Below are 7281 nucleotides of genomic sequence, written 5' to 3' on the forward strand. Positions count from 1 at the left end.
AATTGCAATGAATAATTCATTAAACACGCCTTTGCAATGAAAAATCCACAGTGAAAAATCCGAACACTCAATATCCATTCGTCAAATAATATGAAGATGAACATTTTCAACAAATATTTAGCCCTGTTCCATTTCAATCATTACACGATATATTACATAAAAGACAATATCCACCCATGAAATAATATTTAGATCTGCATGTTATTCAATTGTTTGGTAAACTTCCATAACAAGATCTGTACGATGAATCATATTTAATACATAACAAGTCTTGCAATTTGAATTACATGCATTACATGATTTGTTTGAGTAATTATACCCGTCATTACAATCCAAACAAGAATTATTAACCAAACACCCTTTTCAAAGTTTGCACATGAAGTTTTAAAGACTTTTTTATTTTTAAATAAAATTTTATTATGTGTGTGAAGTAATACCAAAGTAAAATTGTTTATTTTTGGGAAATATGTATACATATCTAGTATTGGATTAAAGGTTAATTATATCTGTTTTAATAGTTTATTGTCACTTTAAGGTGTGTGTTTTCTTAATAATTTATAATAAAACCATCATTAACAAAAGGCAAATGAATTTATTCTTGTGTATAAACTCCATTAATTATTCTTTTCACATTCTTTTTCAAATGGAACAATTGTTATGTTGTTAGAATATTTGCACCATTCAATTGACATTTCAAAGGATAAAAAATTTCATTTTAATCAATACAAAGAATATAATCTTCAAGTATCGTTGTGAGTTTTACTCTGTATTTATATTTGTATAATTTTTTTTTAAAAAAAACATTGATATAATAACATGATCTTAACCTTATATTTTTGTAAATGTTTCAAAGTATAGATGTGTTTTTGTACTGAAATATATAACTCTTCATTTAAATATAAATAAATAATAATAAATCTTTCTCTTTTTGTAATGTAATCATTATAGATTTTCAAACTTAAATATAAACTTCTATTGAAATTTGTTGTTTGAATACAACCTTCAATAACAAAATTCGAAAAAATTTTTTAAAAAAACAAATATTAACTTTACTTTCAGTCATATTATTAATGAAATGATTATTAAACAATCAAAAAATATCTTTGATATTTTTCCTCCTTATTTTAATACAGTTTGTCTTCAAACGTTATCTGGTACCTTTCGAAACATAAAGAATGGAATATTTCAAAAAGCCGTAACAAAAAATCATTTATTATTTCAAGTTTTTTTTCACATTTTACCTAATGCCCGATGCTTAGACAAAATTAAAGCTATTTTATGTTAACCAGATAACGTTTGAGACTAGATAACGTGAAAAGACTTACTCTAGAAAAAAAATCTGTAAAGGGGTGGGAAAAAACCGCTTCAGGAAAAAAACCGCTTTTGATAATTTAATAGTAAAATAATAATATGATTATAGTTTTTTTGTATAGTTTATTTTTTTTCGATTTGATTCAAAAAAACAAGGTTTACAAGAATATCTATTAATTTTTCAAGATGCCGATGTTTGTTATTGAAATTTGTGAATTATTTTTTATGTAAAGTAAAGGCTGGATTTGCCGAATGATAAAAGGAGGACCAAGAAAGATTGACTTCGAAACTGTTCTTTGAAGCCAAAATAACCAAAAAACATCTTAAAATTAATCAAATGAAGTTAAAAAGAATGAACTTTTTATTAAATATTTTTTCAATTTTTTGCAGAAATAAAAAACTCAAAAACACTAACCCACGAGTGTACCTTTTTTTCACACCCCCTTTCACTCCTTAATTTTTTTTTCAATTTTTAATCGTCCATTAAACAAATACTCAACAGTCAAATCTATTACCTCTCAAGTAACATAGTAAATATATAACCTAGCACATGTTTTCAATACACCACTTTTCAATGTCTCTCAGCAAAGACAAACTGCACCTTTATTTCACACCCCCTCTTGTTGGATTCCTCATTCGCTCATAAATGCATTTCAAAGCCAATCTGCAAAAACGCACTTTGGACATACTCACCAACTGAACGTGAGTGCATCCATTCCCAGCGGTTTTTCAAGTGCCTGTCAAGCAAGCGATAAATGACTCGTTATTTCGTTGTACTTGCTTTTTTGAAACTTTTTATTAACTAAACGAAGCAATTTATTAATATTGGTCAATAAAAACAATGTAAGACGGATAATTTTGTGTAAATTATCAGAAGCGGTAAAAGGGCGCTGCACATGTCCGTTATAATTTCTCGTGTTATTTAGCTTTTTTCACCAAAACCTCAATTATTTGAGACAAATTGAATCTTTGGTTATAATTGTGTGTAATTTTATCAGTAAATGGTAGTAAATCAGTTTTTCCCGCCGTGCAGAGAAGTGTTAAAAAAGACTGGGAGGATACTGTGGACGATCCGAAAGTGCGGCAATCATTTCTGCATGGTGAATAAATTCAAGTTTATTATGTGTTTTTGTGTGTTATTCAATACATTTGGTTAAAAAAATATTTGTATGCCGAGCAAAAACACACTATTTTTTCACAATTTTAAAAGGCAGTATTTGGTTATTGGATAAGTTTTCATCATAAAACAATAAGAATTTGGTTACAAAAAGACAATAAAGATCTAAAGCGGTTTTTCGCCACCGTATTATTTTATATTTTAAAAATCGGCAAAATGCCAATAATGTTATTTTTATATACAATAAAACAAGTAAATGGTAGTGAAGCAGTTTTCCCCGCCAGCCAAAATGCTTGCCCAAAAGTGCATTTCAATAAAAATTGTTGAAAACATCATGGAGACAATGACTGTTATCAACCCAATATGTTATTAAGAAGACATGGTGCCAAAGTGAAAGTTGATGTGTTATTATCTTAAATGTGTTTTTATACCTTTATCCACTAATTACAAAAAAATGATTATCAACTTTCTTACTATTTGATGGACTATCTTGTTCATTTTATTACAGTGAATATATGTAACATTTTGGGTTTTTCGCACATACTTTTATAAAGAAGAACAAAATAACTAAAAACATTAATTATTTTATTATAATTTATACTATAACTTGTTTAAAAAATTGAATCAAATGGTGGGTCTGAAAAGTAATGAAAACTACTCAACACTTGTATAGTTCAAAAGAGATACACAAAGACAACCACGGCTTCGATACGTTGTGTCAAATGAATCAATTCATGATCATTTTATGGCTGTCATGCAATTTAAGTCGACAATAAGAAAAATATAAGTCATCGTTTTTAACTATTTTATAATAGTAAATAAACTATTTTTTAACCAGTTTTTCAAAAATACGATTTTAGTTACATTAATGGTTAAATTATAATAATTAATAGTTTTAAAATATAATTATTTATAAATCTAAATTTATTTATCGCAACATCAATTATTTAAATTGATTAAAAATACTATTAACAAACAACAAATTTAACAATTAATAACAAAGTTATTTTTCATTTGATAATATCCAAGTAAATTATAAAAACAATTCTTTAACTTTACTAACAATAAAAATTAAAAAAAAAGTCTTTTATCGCAACAAAACAAAGTAACTATAAAATTGTTAGACTAAAAAAACTCTTGTTAAATTTCGAAATAATAAAAATAATTAATCAATAAAATTTAACAATAATATAAAAACAATATCAATAGCCTATTTAATAAACTCTTTTATAAACCTTTTTAAACAATGTCCCAACCTTCTTCCAAGCCCCCTCAATTAAAGAAAGAATATAAATAAAATTCCAAAAACATGAAAGTTTGAAAATGATTGGTTTGAAAATTCCTGTTAGTCAAAGGGCTGAACAATACCTAATTAATTGCCCTATTATTTTCAAAGCTTTCCAAGACCTTGAGATAAAAATAAAAAAAGAATCTTTTCCCACTTTTAGAGAGCAAGTGTGGTTTTCATTAAACGATCTTTCTAATGTGCCAATTAATGAGTTTAAAGGAACTAAAAAAATCAATTAGAGTAGCACTTGAGTATTTTTTCGGGACTTTTAAGGAATCCGGTGTAAATTCACAAATTCAAAAAATACGAAAAGAAGACAAAAATGGAAAAATATCGGAAAAGGGAAGAAAACGACTTCTTTTAGACGAAGAAGTTCTAAAAATAGCAGAAGAAATGAAAGAAACCAAAAAAGCAAAACCAGAAGAAATTGGACTTTTCATGTTTGAAAATTTCGGCAAAACAATGGGAACAAGGCAATTAAATAAAGTCCTTAAATTAATCCCAGGAATTGAAACAAAAAAAGCCCAAGTTATGGAAACAAAACGAGCAGAGGTATCGCAAACTGCCATCCTGCAGTATTACTCGGAATTAAAAAGAAAATTGGATGGATGCAAATTTGAGCTTGTTTTTAACTTAGATGAAGTTGGATTCGATGAATGGGTTGATTCAAGAACCCGAGTTGTCTACGTGTCAGTCGAATCAGGAGAACAAGTTTTTAACGAAGTCGACAGAGATGGTTCTAGAACGAGTCTTTTGTGTTGTGGTTGTCTAGATGGGACAAAAATGATACCCCTTGTTGTTACCAAAAGACTCACCATCGAAGACAAGCTAATTGTGGAACTCAAGAGTCGTGCTATTATTAGATACCAAAAATCAGGTGTTCTAAATACACAATTATACACAATGTGGCTCAAACAAGTGTTTTTCCCGAATATTAAGGAAAAAAGAAACCGAATGGGTGTGAGAGTTGATACGAATGCGTATCTGATTATTGACGGCTTTTCGGGCCATTTCAGTGATGAAATTGAAGCATTATTTCGGGAAAATTGTGTTGAAATTATAAAGGAAGGTCCCCACAGTTCCCATTTTTGTCAGCCTATGGATCTGGGAATTTTCGGGAAACAAAAAACTTTCCTTGCGGACAAAAACAATTTGATGTTACACAAAATTTCATTAAGTGAAAAAGAAAATGAAAAGTGTGACGAAAAGGTCCAAAGAAACGGGAAAATTCTCAAAATGAACTCACCCGAGTTCATAAATGCGTTGAAAAAATTTGCAAAGCTCTCGGAGGAAGACAAAATTAGGCAGCTTGTTTACTCATGGGAAGTAGTGTCTGATGGCGACACGATGACCAGTGCCTTCAAACAGGCTGGTATAATATACGTGGTTCAACACCCATCAAAAGAAGAGTTGGAAAACATGAGACATGTCAACCCCAACTTCAACACTGTAGACCTTTTTAAAGGTGTTGCAAAAGTCGACATGTCTTATGCCAGAGAGGTTTGCTCTTTTCTTGGTAAGGATCCAAAAAGAAAAGAAACCCAAACTGTTAGAGTCTCCATTGAAATTTTTACTGATAGAGAACACAGGCTCGATGTTGAAAAACTTATGAAAATCAAAAAGGATGAAAAGAACAAAATTTCAAATGAAAAGAAACCTCGAAAAGAAAAAAATAACTTGGTTTTATTTTTTTTCTATTTTTTAATTAAATTTTTCCATTTAATAATATTAGGTTTTATCGCAATAAAAATCTGTAAAATATTTATTTTTAAAGTTCTAATAATCAAAAAATGGAGAAGGGTATAAAAGAGAACTTTTAAAGTGTAAATTACAAAATATAACTTTTAATACCAAGTTAAACAATTTTTGTTTGTGTATTAGACAGCAACACAATGAAGAAAATGATATTAAAGTGATAATACTAAAGTGACGACAAGGAAAAAGCCGATAACGAAGAAACCGACAAAGAAAAAGCCGACAAGAAAGATAACAACATTCATTCTTGTTTTATTTATTTATTAAAATTATCATACTTAACCTTTATTATTTATTCGAAAACGAATGTATATTTGGTTAAATGTCTTTATTATGTTGGTAATATCCCGTTTACTTATAAATAAATTCTGTAATAACTCAACTATTAACCGTAATATAAATAGACTTTAACTGCCTTCTTCTTAACACTTCGAAAAAATGCTTGGGCAAAATGAAAATGATGTTTTTTTTTCTTTTTGTTTAAATAAAAAATAAAATCAAATAACATTTAGAAAACATTTTACCATTATTCACCAAAAATTATCAAAAGCGGTTTTTTTTCCTGAAGCGGTTTTTTCCACCCCTTTACATATGAAATTACGCAATTTTTGGCTTAAAAACTTATTTAAAAATACTTCTGTTGGAAAATAAAAATCATTTTATAACAGTTAAATATTATTAATTTCATTATTGATTGGGAATAAAATTATTTTGAATGAAGTTATCATGGTTTTGAATGAAATTTACACAAAATAAAATAAAAAAACTCCATAAACATACAATGGAAAAAAGTTGACAGCACTCTCAGAACTCTGCACAAAAGCAGCAAAGGCGGTGTCAGACCTCCACAAAAATAATGAGGAATACAACTATATTGATGACAAATCACTTGATATTACACAACGCATTGAAAATGCAAACGGATATATTGACAGACTCAATGATGTATTCGAAAGTAAGAAGAACATATCAGCATTACTCAACACAATCGTCGCCGATTTGAACGATGCATCCTACGACATCAAAAATGAAATATGTTTGTATTCAACAGTAAGCGAAAATGACAAGTTGTATGATATATCCAATATCAAAATTTCACTTCTTGAGGAAAAGTGCCAAATGGACACTAAACCACTTGAAGATACAGACCAAATTAACAAAATTGTACAAGTTAAGAACGAATCTATTGATCAAATAATAAAATCAGAAAAATACATTATTTCAAACAGACGACACGAAGAAGAAGAAAGTCTTGAGAAGTTGACGGGAATGAAAATTGGGAGTGTTGTGTTTCACTCAGATAAGGACAACTGGTCAAAAGACACCTCAGTGTTTGACGAAAAAGTTATTAACAAAAGTAATTTGTGCTTTTTAATAGAAGACACAAATCACAACAAGTTTGGTGGTGTGTTCACTGGATATATTAATGATGTTTTCGACGATATTGACGGTGGCAATTCTTACATTTTTTCATTGGTGAGAAATGGCATTCTGAATCCAAAAAAGTTTGGTAAGAGTGGAAGGAACATTGATTGTGAATTTTATCTTAATTCTCAAAAGGATATCGGTCTATTTTCATTTGGTTGTTATTGTGATATATGTGTGACCAAAAAAAATTTTCCAAAAAGTTTTTGCATGCAGAACGTTTACACCGCCAAAGAGAACGAATTGACTGATGGTGACAATTTCACACCAAAAAAGCATTGTTGTCTTCCAACTTAACTGACCTTTTTGTCATTTTTTTATTTTGTTATGTTTCAATTATTTGCAACAAGTTAACCAATTAAAATGTATTTTTGGATTTTTTGTT

Source organism: Entamoeba invadens, assembly GCF_000330505.1.
Source record: "Entamoeba invadens IP1 unplaced genomic scaffold scaff_1105074725625, whole genome shotgun sequence".
Lineage (NCBI taxonomy): Eukaryota > Evosea > Mastigamoebida > Endamoebidae > Entamoeba > Entamoeba invadens.